General features: G+C 41.9%; 1 pseudogene; it reads left to right on the top strand.

Moving 5' to 3' along the window:
- The first annotated feature begins 15,387 nt into the window (after positions 1–15,387).
- LOC122683248 lies at positions 15,388–16,709 on the top strand (annotated as a pseudogene).
- Positions 16,710–17,944: the final 1,235 nt, after the last annotated feature.

Here is a 17,944-nt window from a genome sequence, read left to right as displayed (position 1 = left end):
AAAATCCGTTTCTCCTATTTCCTTCACAGTCGCCACCCAGGCCACCACCATCCCTTGAGTCGGAGTTTCCTACCCATGCATCCCCAGTCAGGGCCATTCTGGGCCTTTTCACTCCATTTCTCAAATTAGAGTGAAAGTCAGTTTTCCAAAGGGCAAACCTGATTGTACCAACTGTTCTATTAAAGTCATTTGAAGACCTCCCGCAGCTCTTGAGCTAGAGGATAGGAACAAGATCCTTTAAGGTGCCCTGGAGCCCCTTCCTTTCTAGTGACCTTCCCTGGTTTCTCCTCTTCCACTGAGAGCATCTCTAAATTCCTAGAACTTGCCCAGTGTGTGTTCCTCCCTGCTCCACCAGAGGGATGTGCACGCCCCTTCTTCTCCTTCCTCTGTCCTCCCTTTCACCCAGCCTGCTCCTGGTCTTCCTGGGTGAATCCTGACTTCCTTGATGGGCAAGCTTTCCCCGCCCTCCCTTTTATTATAGATTCACTTGGCACTGTAGGCCTCTCCTTTTTAGCACTTACTACACCTGCAGTTTTATAATAATTTGTGTCATTTTTTTTCCTTTCCACTCTCCCAATTTAAGTCCAAATTTCGCAAGGACAGGAATTATGTATCTTTTCCTCCACTCACTATTGTATCCTCAGGACCTAGCACAGAATAGTTGTTTAAGAGACATTTGTTATGTGAATAAATGAATGAGGTAATCATTGAGTACAGAAAACTGTACTTAATCATCCTAACTATTTAATCACTTGGAACAAGGCATTCTATTACCTAACAAACTGAGATATAAACAAGCTAGATTTTAGCTGAGGGTGATGTCATACTACTTCCTTTTCTTACAAATGGAGAAGTATGTGGTTTTGTTTTTTTCTTTTTTTCTAAACTCACCCAAGTTCCTCTGGCCAGTATACATACACTCACTTCCTTACTCCCAGAAACACAGTGAGGCAAAATAAATGCCCAATCAATTTCAAAGGCCTTCTTTTCTATAATTATTGCATGCAATGAACAGATATTCTACATTCTTAGAGGCCCGGTTTAAGGTATTTGAATCCAGGATAGGATATTTAACTGATGATCTCTGTCATTGTATATGATTAATACTGATTTTAATTTTGTTTGCCTTTAACATTTCTGATATAATCCTCAATCCCCTGTGAAATTGAGAGTCTGAATTCAGCATTGCCAAGTGCAGACTCATCTTTGAGAAACCACTGAGGTGAAATCAGTCATGTAAACTCACGTATACTGCAATTTGACAATCTTACAAATCTGTCATATGACCTCCTTTGGGGATTTTCACTGTAAGAACAGTCCGATACCCTTAAGCCGAGGTCCTCACACATAGTTGCATATTTAACTTTATGTCATCTACTGTGCATTCACACAAGCAGTTAAGATCCAGTTGCAAAAACTAGACCTTTTACAGATGGAAACAAAAACTAAAAGTGTGACTCCGGGTTTGAAAAACAAGGAGGGGAGTCTTCTCTGGTTGTCTAGTGGCTAAGACTCCAAGCTCTCAATACAGGGGGCCCAGGCTCAACCCCCGGTCAGGAAGCTAGATCGCACACACAGCAACTAAGACCAGCACAGCCAAGTAAACAAATAAATAGAAGGCTGGAGTAACTATGTTAAAAAGAGGAAAACAAGGAGGGTAATTTTTATGTTCTGATAAAATTGAAAAACAATGAAAACCAACTTGAACAAAAGTTACACAGCTTGTGTATCTTCGTTTTTCCAGCTTTACAAACTCTGAACATACACAGAGAAAACAACTGGACTGGATCAAAATGTGGTTACTGCAAGTCTTGCATCTCCCAGCTGTGATGAGGCAAGAACTTTCCACTCCCCTCAACTTTCTGACATGCAGCTGTCGAGGTTACTGGAACTAAAGCAGTGGTCAGGGAAATTCCTCTCCATGTACCTTGGCCATTCTGCATCCTCAGCTCTTACCTCTGGACCAATTTTCCTTCCACTGTGAAGCTGACCAATAGCACTGAGACAGCAGTGAATGTGTGAGGGACACCCGGCCTCTCAGGCCATCCAGGATGCTACCTCCTCCAGGAAACATTCTGTGATTCCTCCAGCCTAATGCCATCCCTCCTCCCCCAGGGAGAACCCTAGGAGCATTTAGTTTATTTAACCTATCAGGCTTCCCTGGTGTCTCAGTGGTAAAAAGTTCGTCTTCCAGTGCAGGAGACTTGGTTCGATCCTTTGGTTGGGAAGATCCCCTGGAAGAGGAAATGGCAACCCACTCTACTATTCTACCCTGGGAAATTCCGAGGACAGAGGAGCCTGGCAGGCTACAGCCCATGGGGTCTCAAAAAGAGTCGGACACGACTGAGCGACTAAACTACAACAACCTATTTTTAAAATGTTTTGTTCCATTTTGACATGAAGCATATTCATTTATTTGGAGGAATTCTAACCCACCAATTATAAAATCTTTGAAAGCACAGATTTTTCTCAGCTGTGAACCCAACTCTGTGCCCTACAGTATTCTATGTACGTTTGTCTTCACTAAGGAGAAAAATGAGCATCTTTCTCCACTCCATTTTCATTTCCTTGTTTGCAGTTCTCCAGATAGTCAAAGAAACTGCAATTCTGCCACGTTTACAGAGAGCATGAACAGCTTCTTTTGGAGACAACAAAACCTTTTAAAATCACAAAAGTAATATATGTTCATTTTAGGTGGAAAAATTCTCAAATACAGAGAAGTTAAAGGCGGAAAATGAAAAGGATCCTTAACCCTGTCACCCAAAGATAATCCCTTAACTTCTGGAGCACGTCCTCACTGTATTACTCTACTTTTCACCGTGCAGGTAAGCACACATAAGCAACTGAGGTTCAGAAAGACTGTATTTGGCCAAGGTTGCAGAGTAGTAAGGACCAGAGTCTGGCTGCGAAAGAGGCCTGTCCAGCTCTGGAGTCTCCCCTCTAGGGTAAGCTGATCAGGTGGTTGATCTATCAGCACCCTTTATTCTGAGAAGACTCTGCAATGGTCAGTGCCACCCTTTGCTGTTGCTTCCTCGTCTCTTACTCATTAATCAGCCACTGCAGCCCCCCTGTCCGGTGGAAAGTCCTTTTGTTCGGCTCACACCTTGGTCTGCAACCAATACGCCCAGTAGGCACAATTCAGTCGGAATCCTGTCTAATGCTGTAGGTACTTGCACATCACCTCCTTCCTCTGACTGCTGCGTTGCTACTCTATTCCCTTGGTACTGACTGAACTGTATCCCCAACATTCACAGGGTGAAGCCCTACCCTACAACGTGACTGGATCTGAAGGTAGGATCCTGAGCCCCGTGACTGATGTCCTCACAAGGAGGGGAAGAGACACCAGGGATGCTGCTGTGAATACACAGAGAAAAAGCCATGTGCACTTACAGCGAGGAGGCGGCGGCCTGGGAGCCAAGAAGACAGGCCTCAGCGGAAACCAAACCTGCCAACACCCTGACTCTGGACTTCCAGCCTCGCGAACTGTGAGAAACAGATTTCTGTTGGGTAAGCCACTGAGGCTGTGGTATTCTGCTATGGCAGCCCTAACAAACTAGTCCACCCCACTTTCCGCCTGCTCCTCCAGCTGCTCCTTCTCTTATCTTCACAGGTTTGTTTTCATCCAGCCATCATTGGTCAGTGCTGGTTCTTACTATGTCTGTGCTCTGTCCCTTCTCTCGTTCCTTCTGTGGAACACAGCTATTTCTCTGACTTTACTATGATTTCCAAATCTAATTATCAAGCTCTGGTTTCTCACTTAAGCTACAATTATTCCAACTGCCTACTCGACTCTCTTCATGGGTGTTCCACTGGTACCACATGCTCATTATTCTAAAATTGGACTCCAGAATATCTGCCCTGTGGTACACTTCCAATATGAAGAAAAGGTTCAATCTTTAATGGGTAACCCAAGCCAGAAACATAAAAATCAGCTTAGAGTCTGCCTCTATATGACCTCCCAGAACCAACTGGGAATTAGGATCTATCTTTTTATTTTCTAAATATTGAGTCTGTTCTGCTCTCATCCTCAACACTGGCATTACTTTAGTTCTCTCATTACTTCATAGAGTCTTACGTCAGTTTCCTCATCTTTTCACCTCTTCAATCTCACCCATTCTACTGCATTCTTCACTGCTACCAAAATGTTCCCCACCAAAATTACAATAACAATCACATTTAAAATGATCCAGTGGCTTCCTCTTGCCTTCAGGATAGAGTTTCAGCCTACTGTCCATCCATTTACTCAACCAGCATTTGATTCCTTCCTGGAACCCAAATACTCTTTAAGCACTGAAGATATGAAATGTAATCCTAGCTTTAGTTGAAGGGCATTAGGCTGTCTTTACGATCTAATGTGAAACATATATAAGTAAATACATGATATTAATAAATATGATAACATGATTAGCACAGTGGTGATGAGCTCCGAGTACCATGGGAGCAGACAGGCAACAGAGGCCATTAATCTGGCTTAAGAATAAGAGAAGGCCCAGGGGAAGAAAAGCCTTTTGAGCTAAATATTGAAGGATGGTCAGGTGAAGGCATGAGGAAAGATGCTACAGGTACATAGAATGGCAGCATCAAGACAAGATGTGTGGCCTTGGAGTGCATAAAGACAGGCAAAGGTTTCAGAATGCCTAGATTGTAAATGTGAGGGGCTTTTAGATATGTTTGGGCCCCAATTCTGCATACCTCCCTCAACTCATGCTCTTTGCCTTGGATCTGTGTGGCTCTTCTCACTGGAGGCAAAGAGTTCTTAAAGTCAAACACTGGTCTGCGGCTTGTTATGTGGATGGTGGATGGTAGATATCTAATGTGAATATTACAGTGTTATCTGAAGTTATATACAATCATACTGTTCTACAATGTTGGTTGTAGTATATAAGCTGTATTTAAGCTGTTACAGAACGTGGCCAACATTGTTACTTGCTCATACAAAATCTATTCTCCCCTTCCCATACTGCTCTCAGAAATCCAGTTTTGATTAGGATGTGACTTTTAACTACAACTCAGGGAAAGGACTCATCCTTTTTAACAGTAGATCTATGATCCAATTTTGCACAAAGACATAAAGAAGAAATCTGATCAGGGCTTGTGAGAAAGACTTTTTCTTTATGTGACCACAAACAAGTGCCCAAGGAAAGCCATCATGCCCCTCAGCACTTCCGTTTCCTACCTTTGGACATGATGAGCAGAGACTGACACAGAGATGTTGCAATGACCTTTCAACAATGAGAGGGATGCCAAAGGCATCATAGTAGAACCAGTGAATCAATACGGCAGCTACCTCCATAGGGATGTTACCTGACTGAGTAGCCAAGCCCTCAAAATTGGCTGTGATCCCTTCCTCCCCTCACTGGACTCACACGTTGCTTCCTGTATCCAGAGGTGAGATGGGGTCTATAATCTATTTTCCCTCTCCTTTAAAGGGCTGGTTTTGTATCTTACTTTCACCAACAGAATATGATGGAAATGACACAACACCAGTTCAAGGACTAGTCTCAAAGAGGGACTTCCTCTCTCAGAAATGAGTTACCAGGTAAGAAGTCTACATACCCAGAGGCTGTCATGCTCTGAGGAAGCCCAAGCTAGTCACGTGAGACCACATGGAGAAAGAGGCCCCAAGCCAAGCACCAGCTACCCCAGCACCCCAGCTGGAGCACCAGACATGTGAGTAATAAAGCTATCTTGAACATTCTAGCCCAGAAAATGCAGAGGGAATAGGCTCAGTGAGTTCAATCCAGATGGCAGAATCATGAGACATAATAAACTGATATTGTATAAGTCGTTAGTTCCAGACAAAATCATTCCTAATACAGAGAAGTTCACTGATCATAAGGAAAGAGGAAGATGCTCTAGTCACCATATGGCTATTAATCTGTGTACCAAATACGAATCACATCAACTATGAATTAAGAACTGTAGAATTTCTCCAATTATCTTGTGAATTACACAATTATATTTATGTATTTGTTCTCATAAATACATATGAATATGTATTTGTATGTTTATTATATGTTGCAGACAGGTGAATGTACCAAAATTTTGAGAGTTCTGTTTTAGCAGTCCTCCATTTTCACACATTAATAAAGCATTTCAAAACGCCAAAGGGGGGACTTCCCTAATGGTCCAGTGGCTAGGACTCCGTGCTCCCAATGCAGGGGATCCAGGTTTTATCTCTGGTTGGAGAGCTGGATCCCATGTGCCCTAGATAAAAGATTTCACATGCCACAACTAAAAAAGATCCCACATGCCACAACTGAGACCCGGAGCAGACAATAAAAATAAGTATTAGGTGTTATGGTCCAGGTGTGGGTTGGAAAAGAATTTCCAGACATGAGATTGAATGAGAGGGAAATAACGTTTATTAGAGTGGGAGATGCTGTTAGAACAGCAGGCCAGCTCAAGGGAGGACCGACGTTGAATGGGGATCCTTAGTCCACTTTTATATGCAAGGTACAAGGAGTGGGGTAGGGGTCTTGAGGGTCATTTGCTGATGGGATGAGGCACGTATACTGGGTGGGGGAAGAGTAGGGCAAATATTCCTCCCTATTGGGTAGGAGGGGAGACAGGTTACACTGTTCCATTAATAGTTACAACGTGGGGGAGGGAAGGACGTTAAGGGTCTGGTTTTTCCAAGACGCTCCTTGGTTCAATCTGCTCTTTCGTCCTTGGGTCACCACATTCCAATTCTTTGGCCCCTTTTGATACCCTGTTCATGTCTAACTATCTAAATATTTCCCTTTTCCGGCATTTGGGAACCCAGTCTCAAAGGAAAAGGGGCGAAGACCACTCTGGCTTCTTCAGGCTGTACAGGGTGTCGTGGGGCTCTGGGTTCCCTTTGCCTGTTCTCTGTCAGGATGCATTTACGGAGGGAGATGAGAGCCCATGGAATGATAGGGTGGCTTGTTTCAGCATTGTCTGGGTGTTGGCCAGGAAATATTCTTGTCAAACTATCACTTGGAGATGTGTTGTATTCTAGAAGAAACAAACTTGACAAGAAAGTTAAAGGTACATGGCCCAAAGATGAATAGAAACAGAAAAGCTGCTCAGGGGCTAGCCAGGAGAACCAGGACCAGACACTGGCTCGTGACATTAGTGTTTCTCTAGGTACGAGAAGATGTAAGAATTTGGGCTCATAAAATCTTTACCTGAAAACATCTGACTATCCGAAGGCTGGTTCTTCTGGGTTTTTCCCAGAGCACAGGGTGCCTTATTTCTGATCTCCACCCTGAGCTCGTTTCAGGGGGTGCTGAAGGTCAGCAGCTTGCAGTGGTCATGATGTAATCTTTGTAGAGGCAGCTGGCGAGTGCCAGCTTCCAGTGAGCAGGGTCCCTTCATAACCACATATTTGACTGTGCTTTGGGGGCATTTCATGGCCACTGTGTCCCGCAGGGCTGGGAAGGCTCATTCCCAGGTTTAATGAAGATCCCATTGAGGACCATTCGCTGTGCTGTTATTGGACCAAGCATTGACAGTAGCAAAAGTCTCTGGACCATAGCTGTGTTACTAGCCTCTTGGTCCAGGAAAATATTCCCTCTTGTTGCTTCTTCCCATATCTAGAGTTATATTATCACAATCATTGATCGCATATGGAACTGCATATCAGCCTTTTATCACAGGCTCAGTCACACATTTGGTAAGGTAAGAAACAATCTTCTCAAACAAATGACATAGAAAATAGTATAGCAAGCAGTTATTAGGAAGGTCATAAGCAAGAATTTAAGTCAAGGACCTTCATTAGGTAGAGTCCAGTATACCCCAGGTCATCTGACTTCACTTGCTAAATGCCTATAGCCTGGTGTTAATCTCCTGGTTGTACATTATGGAACATCTGATCTTTATCTGAAGATTGGTAACTATCTCAGAAGCGAGTCTTAGTAAACACTAGACCTCAATTAACAAAACTAGAAACTTAGTTTAACAATGAACAAAACTTAATATTCAGTAAAACATGATTTTTTTCATTATGAGGGCATTAACCCTATAGCCAGGGAAGGCTTTAACCCATCAAATAAAAATGAGGTTTATCAGGGAGCCGAAAAAAGCCAAGTGGCTGTCTCGGATTTCCCACAGCCCTGACTCTTTGATTTACAGCTATTGTTCACCCATTTTTTTTTTTTTTTTTTTTGTTCACCCATTTTTAATTCCCCCATTTAGGAGTAGACCGTTGCCATGATTTTAAGGATATCAGGATAGCAAAAGTTTAACCGTGAGGGCTTATTTTTTGTAGAAGCAGAATGAGCTTTGTCTACATGTACCATAATCTTAAATAATGCTTCTTTACTTTACCAAAGTAACAAAAGATTTAAAAAACAAATATAAGTCACTTAAAGGCAAAGAAATTCATAATCTGTTATTGAAAGCTGCATTCTAAGAAAACTTTGTTCTCTTAACATAGAGAGTAGACTAAATTACAGTCTGTTACCAGTTTACCAGATAACAAACAAGCAAAATTTGTTTATCGGTTAATCTCAGAAGTCTTTTCCATAAATCTTGAAGTAGCAGTATTCTTGCAAAGGCATCAGAGTGAAACCATATAGGGCTTCCCTCATAGCTCAGCTGGTAGGAAGGAAGATCTTCCTCAGCTGTGTCAGGAAGATCCTCTGGAGAAGGGATAGGCTACCCACTCCAGTATTCTTGGGCTTCCCTTGTGTCTCAGCTGGTGAAGAATCTGCCTGCAATGCAGGAGACCTGGGTTCGATCCTTGGGTTGGGAAGATCCCCTGGAGAAGGGAAAAGCTACCCACTCCAGTATTCTGGCCTGGAGAATTCCATTGACTATATAGTCCATGGGGTCACCATAGAGATTAGACTAAATTACAGTCTGTTACCAGTTTATCAGATAACAAACAAGCAAAATTTGTTTATCAGTTAATCTCAGGAAAGTCTTTTCCATAAATCTTGAAGTAGCAGTATTCTTGCAAAAGCACCAGAGTGAAACCATATAAGACAAGTTTAAAATCTGATTAAATCGCAATTGCCCAAGTAGCATGGTCATTGCTGTGATATGTAACATTTTAATATGATAACTAGAATTATAATTGACCACATTTTATCAGGGCATATAAGATCTATATGAATTCCACATAATTTCAGAATATCTGTATTAGTAACATCAACCATACAGTATAACCTGAGAAGATTTATCACCCCTTCAACAGTACTTCCCGTGCTCGCTTCGGCAGCACATATACTAAAAAAACAGTATTTCCCATTTAATTTAACGTGTCCAATGAACCCAGGTAGTTTAACAGTTCTTTGGGATGTCTCAGGGGCCCTCTGAAGCATCCCAAAGTCAGCTAGAAGTCAAGTTATTTAGGAAGTTTTGTCAATAAATAGCAAAAGGGTTTATAACACTCAGTCAGATAGAATCATGTAGATCACTGTGAAACTATATATCCACTTAGCCAAAGTAACAAAGAAGATTTCAAAGGTAAACATAGAACAGATCACTTCAGAGGTAAAGAAACTTAAAATCCATTATCAAAGGCAGTTCAACATCTCCAGAAAACTTGTATTTATGCGCAAAACCCTTGCCTTGGGGTCCACTTTCCATAAAATCTTATCACTTTCTGCACCGGTTACTTTGTTCTCCCATCCTGAAACAGCCACCCATAAGTCAGACCTACTTCCTTTTCCCTTCATAAAATGTAATTTCATTCTTCATACCTTCTTTACTTAAAACACACATCCTGCTTTCCTTAAGCAACCAAGAACGGACCTTTATATTAGCATTCTATAGATTGGTGAACATAAATACCAGTGATAATTTCTTTAAAAAATTCTAGAGAACATCTCAGGATGGCATCAAACATTATTCATTAATAGTCCAAAATCTCTAGTTTCTCTCTAAGAGGAAGGTAGTGTTCAGAAATGAATGTTTCAGAATCTTATTTTATATGGAAATGACCTAGCTATTCAATAAACTTCCATCACTTAGTTTAGCACAACCCTAGAAATTCAGGTTACCAAAATCTGGAGAGACTATTTTAGACAGACATTTCTAAAGTATAATTATTCTTAATAGAGTTTATCTAAAAGCTCATATCTCATTTACGTTTTCAAGTTTCTTCACTTGAAGTACTGACAAAGTTTGTCCTTGCTGACAAACTTGTAACAGATAACTTGTAACAGAGACCTCATTCTATGGTGGTAGGCTAAGACTGGGTTCTGGTATGTCCTGGGAGCCTCTCTCAGACTCACCCCTTGGCTACATTCTCAGAAAACGGAAATTTTTGACCCTGTAAAAGGCCTGGCCCCAATACAAACTGGGGGACCAAAAAAAATGGCTTCTGAATGGCACACTAGCTTTTGATACAAGCATGATAACTTGTAACAGGGTGCCTGCCACATGAAGACTCCTGTGTGAGGATAAGGGGGACACAGAACAGATCAGGCCCCAAGAGCATCCACCCCCAGCAAGACAACTTCCGAGCACCATGTCAAGCACATAGTGGTTGAAGCAAAAGAGAGACCATCATCCCTTGGCCATCGCCAAGGGAAGATTTTGAACAGGGGAGGGAGATGATCAAAGACAATTATATAAGATTTTCAAATTAGTGACTGGGATGACTGAAAGATGCAACTGAGGGCATAAGACTCTTGTCAGGGAAAGCAGTGTGAAATAACAACTCTTACTAGAGTCACGATCAGGAGTGGAAGGAAATCCTAGATAGTAAATGAAATCAAGAGCTCAGTTTGGAAGGAATTCGTGTCTGAATTGACTCAGATAAGCCAGAGGGATTTTTTGTGGAAGCAGCTCCCCAAGCACCCTACACTCAATAATAACTATAACCAACAGATGTTGTCTACACACGTTACTATGTGATGTGTACTTATTTTACAGGGGGCGATACAAAACCACAGGGAGACTAAGTAATGACAGAGCCAGAATTCCAGGCCAGCAAGAGGGCTGCCGAGCCCAGGCTCTCGGCAACTTTGTCACCTACTGCCCCCACACCAGCACCTCCTACTCTCCCCACCAGACTGAGACATTCTTAAGGCAGGGACTGTGTTTTTCAAATCTTTAGCTTCTTTTGCCTGATCCATATTTGTTGCTCAATAGATACTGTGAAGGAGAGGCTGGTTCAATGGATAAATTCTGTACTATGTAACACTCAAGAACTGAGACTCTGCACATTGTGACATTTGTGAACTAGAACCTATGGTGCCCTTGATGCCTGAAGATAAAATGAGACTAGAAATGCCTTTCAAGACATCTAAACACCAACATAAGCTTCCTTTTTAAAATGCTGTGAAATGCTTCCCAGAGTGAAAATAATACAAAAGAGGATAGATTTCACCCAGGGGAGAAGATTTATGTATTTGACAATTATGTTAACCAATTCTGTCTAACAATCTTTTTTGTCTAACAATACAGCAGTCTTTGGTATCCACAGAGAATTGGTGCCCAGAGCCTCTCAGATACAAAATCCTCAGATGCTCAATACCCTTACATAATACTGCTAAATATTTGCTTATAACCTATGCACATGCTCCCTTAAGATATAATTTAAATCTTATTTCAATTACTTACAATACCTAATACAATGTAAATACTATGTAAATGGTTGTAAATACAATGTAAATGCTATGTAAATTGTTGCTGGTAGATTAGGAAAATTCAAGTTTCACTTTTTAAACTTTCAGGAATTTTGTATGTCTATGAAGCTTTTTGGAAGCAACAGTTAGAACTGGACATGGAACAACAGACTGGTTCCAAATAGGAAAAGGAGTACATCAAGGCTGTATATTGTCACACTGCTTATTTAACTTATATGCAGAGTACATCATGAGAAATGCTGGGCTGGAAGAAGCACAAGCTGGAATCAAGATTACCAGGAGAAATATCAATAACCTCAGATATGCAGATGACACCACCCTTATGGCAGAAAGTGAAGAGGAACTAAAAAGCCTCTTGATAAAAGTGAAGGAGAGTGAAAAAGTTGGCTTAAAGCTCAACATTCAGAAAACTAAGATCACAGCATCTAGTCCCATCACTTCATGGCAAATAGATGGGGAAACTGTGGAAGCAGTGGCTAACTTTATTTTGGGGGGCTCCAAAATCACTGCAGATGGTGATTGCAACCATGAAATTACAAGACGCTTACTCCTTGGAAGGAAAATTATGACCAACCTAGACAGCATATTAAAAAGCAGAGACATTACTTTCCCAACAAAGTCCGTCTAGTCAAGGCTATGGTTTTTCCAGTAGTCATGTATGGATGTGAGAGTTGGATGGTGAAGAAAGCTGAGTGCCGAAGAATTGATGCTTTTGAACTGTGGTGTTGGAGAAGACTCCTGAGGGTCCCTTGAACTGCAAGGAGATCCAACCAGTCCATGCTAAAGGAGATCAGTCCTGGGTGTTCATTGGAAGGACTGATGCTGAAGCTGAAACTCCAATACTTTGGCCACCTTATGCGAAGAGCTGACTCATTGGAAAAGACCCTGATGCTGGGAGGGATTGGGGGCAGGAGGAGAAGGGGGCAACAGAGGGTGAGATGGATGGATGGCATCACTGACTCAATGGACATGAGTTTGAGTAAACTCCGGGAGTTGGTGATGGACAGGGAGGCCTGGCATGCTGCAATTCATGGGGTCGCAAAGAGTCAGACACGACTGAGCGACTGAACTGAACTGAACTGATCAAGATTTTTTCATCTGTGCTTAGTTGAAATGCGTAGATTTGTAACCTGTAGATACAGAGAGCTGACTACATTTACTTTCTAAGAAATGCTAGATAACTTTCCTCTCATTTTGACATCACTTTCCACACTTGAAAATCATTCAATTGAATAGTTATTAGTTACATTACAGGACTTGAAAGTTACAAACTTAAACATAAGTTATGCCTTTACAACCAACTGTTCTAATTGTTCATTTCACAAAAGTACAAAATCACTTAACAGTACACGTTGAATGACAAAAAAAAATATAAGTATCTTAAGGAGGATTTATTTAGTTGGGGTCAGAGAAATACATAGCCATTTTAAGAGCTGCATCATTTAATTTGTACTTCAAATGCATGCTACTTTACAGTTTAGAGCATAAAATATGCATGTGTGCTAATTAGATGTAATGCATATTTGAGATTTTCTGGTAAAAGCACTGCATGGTAAAGTATTTGGAGGGTAGTGGTAGCTTTCAGAAAAGAAAGTGAAAGTCGCTCAATCTGGTCCAGTTCTTTGTGACCCCCTGAATTATACAGTCCATGGAATTCTCCAGGCCGGAATAATGGAGTGGGTAGCCTTTCCCTTCTCCAGGGGATCTTCCCAACCCAGGGATCGAACCCAGGTCTCCCGCATGTGCAGTAGCACCTATAGGCAGCTTCCCAGGTGGCGCTACTGGTAAAGAACCTGCCTGCCAGTGCAGAAGACATGAGACGTGGGTTCGATCCCTGGGTCAGGAAAATCCCCTGGAGAAGGAAATGGCAACCCACGCCAGTATTCTTGCCCGGAAAATCTCATGGACAGAGGAGGCTGGAGGGCTACAGTCCATAGGGTTGCAAAGAGTGAGATATGACTTAAGCAACTTAGCACACATGCACTTAGGCAACTTCTCCTATTAATTAAACCTGGTTTTTTGTTTGTTTGTTTTTGCTGCACAGCTTGTGGTATCTTTGTTCACCAACTACGGATCAAACAGAAGCTCCAGCAGTAGAAGTGCAGAATCCTAACCACTAGACTGCCAGGGAATTCCCAAGCCATCTTTATCGCTAACTCCAGAAGGTTGGTCAATTGACAAAAGGAGATGAGAAATGAATTTTCATTGGTGAAATCACTGGTGCTGGGACATGGAGACTGGTTTAAAGGAGTTGTCCCTTAAGCCTCACCCAGTATCTTGTGTTAGCCACTTTTGGGAGTCTGACCCTTAATCTCAGAGTAACTGAATTCTACTGCTAGAAAATAGTCACATTTTCCTGAACTGTCTATTTCCTGCAAAATAATTTCAGGATATACAAAAGGAAGGAGAGCTGAGTCTTTCCCTTCCTACAGAAGAAGCCAATGCTAGTTTGCTGACAAATATTTGTACACATAGCAGAATTCAGCCTGAGATCCACTTTCATTGTGAAGCGTTACCTGGTAGCCAGGAGGTGGGGAGACCTGGAGTTCTGATTCATTTCCAACTTGTCTCATCAAACAAAGGAACCAAATATTTGTCAATGATAAATTGGTGCGTTCACAGCAACTCTATAAACAAAGAAACTTTAGATTAATGGCTAAGAACGACTGCAGGGAGTATTTGGTAACAAAACACTTAGCCTGAGCATATCAGGGGTGAAGAATTCACAGTGGGCTGCAGTGCTCTTGTGTAATCAGTTGCACAAGACTCAGATGTTATTAATTATTAACCTGCTGAATCACTGGGAAAGCATTAGTCATTTGAACTGCAGGCATTTCAAAGGGCTGCCTCCCTCCTGAAGTTGACCATAGACTCACTGGTCCTTGTTTAGAGTTGCCAAGGCAAATGCTTATCGCCAAGTCATAATAACATTAAAACATCTGCTCCTTGTCCTCATTCCTCACCTAGAGGCTATCAGAATGCTACCAGTTCTACAGATTTCACAGGAAGTCATTCAGAGAGGCTGCCTTTGAAATTTACCGTTATCATTTTCCCTCCACACACAAAACAAACTTCTGAAAGACAATTAAAACCTTGAGCTCTTTTCGAAGCACTTAATGTTTTGCTTGACTGATTTTATAGACACCTTTTATTATGCTCCACTCTTTCATCTCACCCATCTGCTCCAAGAAAACATACTTCCTTCTCTTAAGGGGAACACCCATGTTCCCTAGGACATTTTTCTTTAACTAGAGGAAAACAAGATTATGGTTTTACCACTGAACTTTTGTAAGTTTTCAAATCAGGTCTTCTACATAAACGTTTAACATAAAAGTAACAACTCTGTACATAAAATTCTACCTCTGGATGAAATGTACAATACAATCTTCAGTTAGACCTTAATACTGGTGTAGCATTTGCCAATTTGCAGAGTCTCTCTACACACACACACACACACACACACACACACACACACACACACACACGGTGTTATCTGTTTCTCATCAAAATGACATTATGCTGGGGAGAGGGATAAATTAGGAGTTTGGAATTAACACACTACCATACAGGTAATCAACAAGGACCTACTGTATAATTCAGGAAACTCTACTTGATATTCTGAAACCTAAATAGGAAAAAATTTGGAAAAAGAATAGGACAATATATGAACGTATAACTGACTCTCTTTGCTGTACGCCTGAAACTAATACAACACTGTAAATCAACTATACTCCAATGTAAGATAAAAACTAAAACAAACATAAAAAAATTAAATAAAAACTAAACCCACATGAGGCACCATTGCTTTCGTGAAGTGGCCAAGATGGCGCACACGTGCTGCGTCCTGGAGGCGGAGTCTGTGAGCCTAGCCGGGTTAGGCGTCTTCCCCTGGGGGACTGCAGGAGGCCCACTCCGGCCCTCAGGGGTTGCTGACGGTGTCGAAGGCTCTGGGTCTGTTCAAAGGATTCACCCCTGAGAGACGGAGGAAGTCAGAACTCCCCAGCTTTTAGACCTCGACCCAGTCGGCGGCTCTCCCAGACCACGCGCTGCGGCCCTGACCCCCACGGCCAACTGGCTAAGTGTCGGGCGCCTACCGGCGCTTTGGGGAGTGTGACAAGCCCCGCGAGCTCGCCACTAACGTGATCACACTGGTGGGAGGACCCACAGAGCTCACGCGAGACCTGAGCAGGGCGTCACGTAGCACGTAGGCGACGCTTGACGCAGAGAGGCTCCAAGCTAGTGGCCAGCAGCTGTTCTGGAAAACTCCGCCTAGTACCAGAAGTAGCGCCTGGTGGATTTACTAGCGGCAGGGAGCGGCCACTTCCTCATGAACACGCACCTTGACAGATGGAGCATGCTGACTCGCCTCGAGAACACCAAAGGCAGGAGGTTGGCAGTTTTTATACCATGTGCTCCAGGCCTCTGATTTCTCCTCCCTGTTCCTGCGTTATGGATGTCGGGTCTAGCTGGGTGGATATGATCAGATGAGAAGGACCATATCTGGGTCCAAGTTCATCTGCAAGTTGAGTGGCGAAGATGTATTTGGAATCTCTGTTCCTCTAATTACAACTGAAGCAAAACTGGGAAAGTCCGCTGGCAATGCTGTTTGGCTGAACAGAGGTAAGACATCTCCATTTAAATGGTATTAATTTTTTGTCAAGCAGCAGAATAATTGGGTAGTACGTCCCTGAAGCTCTTCACTTTTTTGACCCTTGCAGAGGTTGACCACATAATGCAGCTGTATGTCAAAGGGCCAAAAAAGCAAGGTCTTCAGAGACAAATTGCCACAGAAGTCAGAAAACTTGTTTTTGGACAAGGACTCTGGGCTCTGCTCAAAGGTGCACACAAGCCCTTTAGCAGTATAGATGCACTGGAAGTCATGTCTGACCTAGAGTTAAAAGAGTTTTGAAAGTTTCTGAATTCTTCATTGTGGAATGAGTGTCGCAGATTTGCCGCAAAGCAAATGCCGTTTCTGATGATTCATGAGGGTATGAGATGGTCACAGGAGGCGGAGTCAGTGTATATCACAGTAACAAATGCTGAGAGTTGGTTTTGGTTGTTGGACCATGTATCCTTAAGATTGGCCTTTCCTTACTTAAAATGGTAAAAAAAAATTTCCACATGATACAATGGCTTCAGCTATGATGAAAAATCCTTCTGGTGGTTCACTTTTATCCATCATTCATTCTCAAGACATGGGAACTTATACCTTGGCTTATGGAAATCCAAAATAGTATGGAGTATACTCGAGGCCTGACAGTGTGAGTTACTTCATTATTTATGTAGGTTGGGTATGTTTGTATAATAGTGTGCTATTTTATTTCCTAATCCTTGAACATTGAGGACTACAATAGAAAAGCATGATTTCCAGGGTTAATCTCTTTCAATAATAGTTTTTTCATGAAAAACTAAATGCTGCCTTTCCCATTCTGTTCCCTCTTTTGGAGATGAGGAAGAAGAGTGAAAAAGAGGTATAATATGGAATTGTAGATACTTTTTTTAAAAATTTATTTTGTATTGAAGGATAATTGCTTTATAGAATTTTGCTGTTTTTTGTCAAACCTCAACATGAATCAGCCATAGGTATACACATATCCCCTCCCTTTTGAAACTCCCTCACATCTCCCTCCCCATCCCACTCCTCTAGGTTGATACAGACCCCTGTTTGAGTTTCCTGAGGCATACAGCAAATTCCTGTTGGCTATCTATTTTGCATATGATAGTATAAGTTTCCATGTTACTCTTCCCATACGTCTCACCCTCTCCTCCCTTCTCCCCATGTCTATGAGTCAATTCTCTATGTCTGTTTCTCCACTCTTTCCCTGTAAATAAATTCTTCAGTACTATTTTTCTAGATTCCATATACATGTCTTAGAATACAATATTTATCTTTCTCTTCCTGACTTACCTAATTCTGTATAATCGGTTCTAGGTTCATCCACTTCATTAGAAATGCCTCACATGTGCTCCTTTTCATGACTGAGTAATATTCCATTGTGTATATGTACCACAACTTCTTTATCCATTCATCTGTCAATGGACATTGAGGTTGCTTCCATGTTCTACCTGTTGTAAATAGTGCTGAAATGAACAATGGGATGCTTGTGTCTCTTTCAATTTTGGTTTCCTCAGGGTGTATGCCTAGAAGTGGGATTGCTGAGTCATATGGTGGTTTTATTCCTAGTTTTTAAACGAATCTCCATACCATCTTCCATAGTGGCTGTATCAATTTACATTTCCACCAACAGTGCAAGAGTGTTCCTTTTTCTCTATACCTCTCCAGCATTTATTGTTTGTAGACTTTTTGATGATGGCCATTCTGACTGGTGTGAGGTGATATCTCATTGTAGTTTTGATTTGCATTTCTCTAATAATGAGTG

Source organism: Cervus elaphus, chromosome 24, assembly GCF_910594005.1.
Source record: "Cervus elaphus chromosome 24, mCerEla1.1, whole genome shotgun sequence".
NCBI classification, from domain to species: domain Eukaryota; kingdom Metazoa; phylum Chordata; class Mammalia; order Artiodactyla; family Cervidae; genus Cervus; species Cervus elaphus.
Note: the sequence above shows the minus strand (reverse complement) of the source record. Positions and strands in the feature narration are given on the sequence as shown.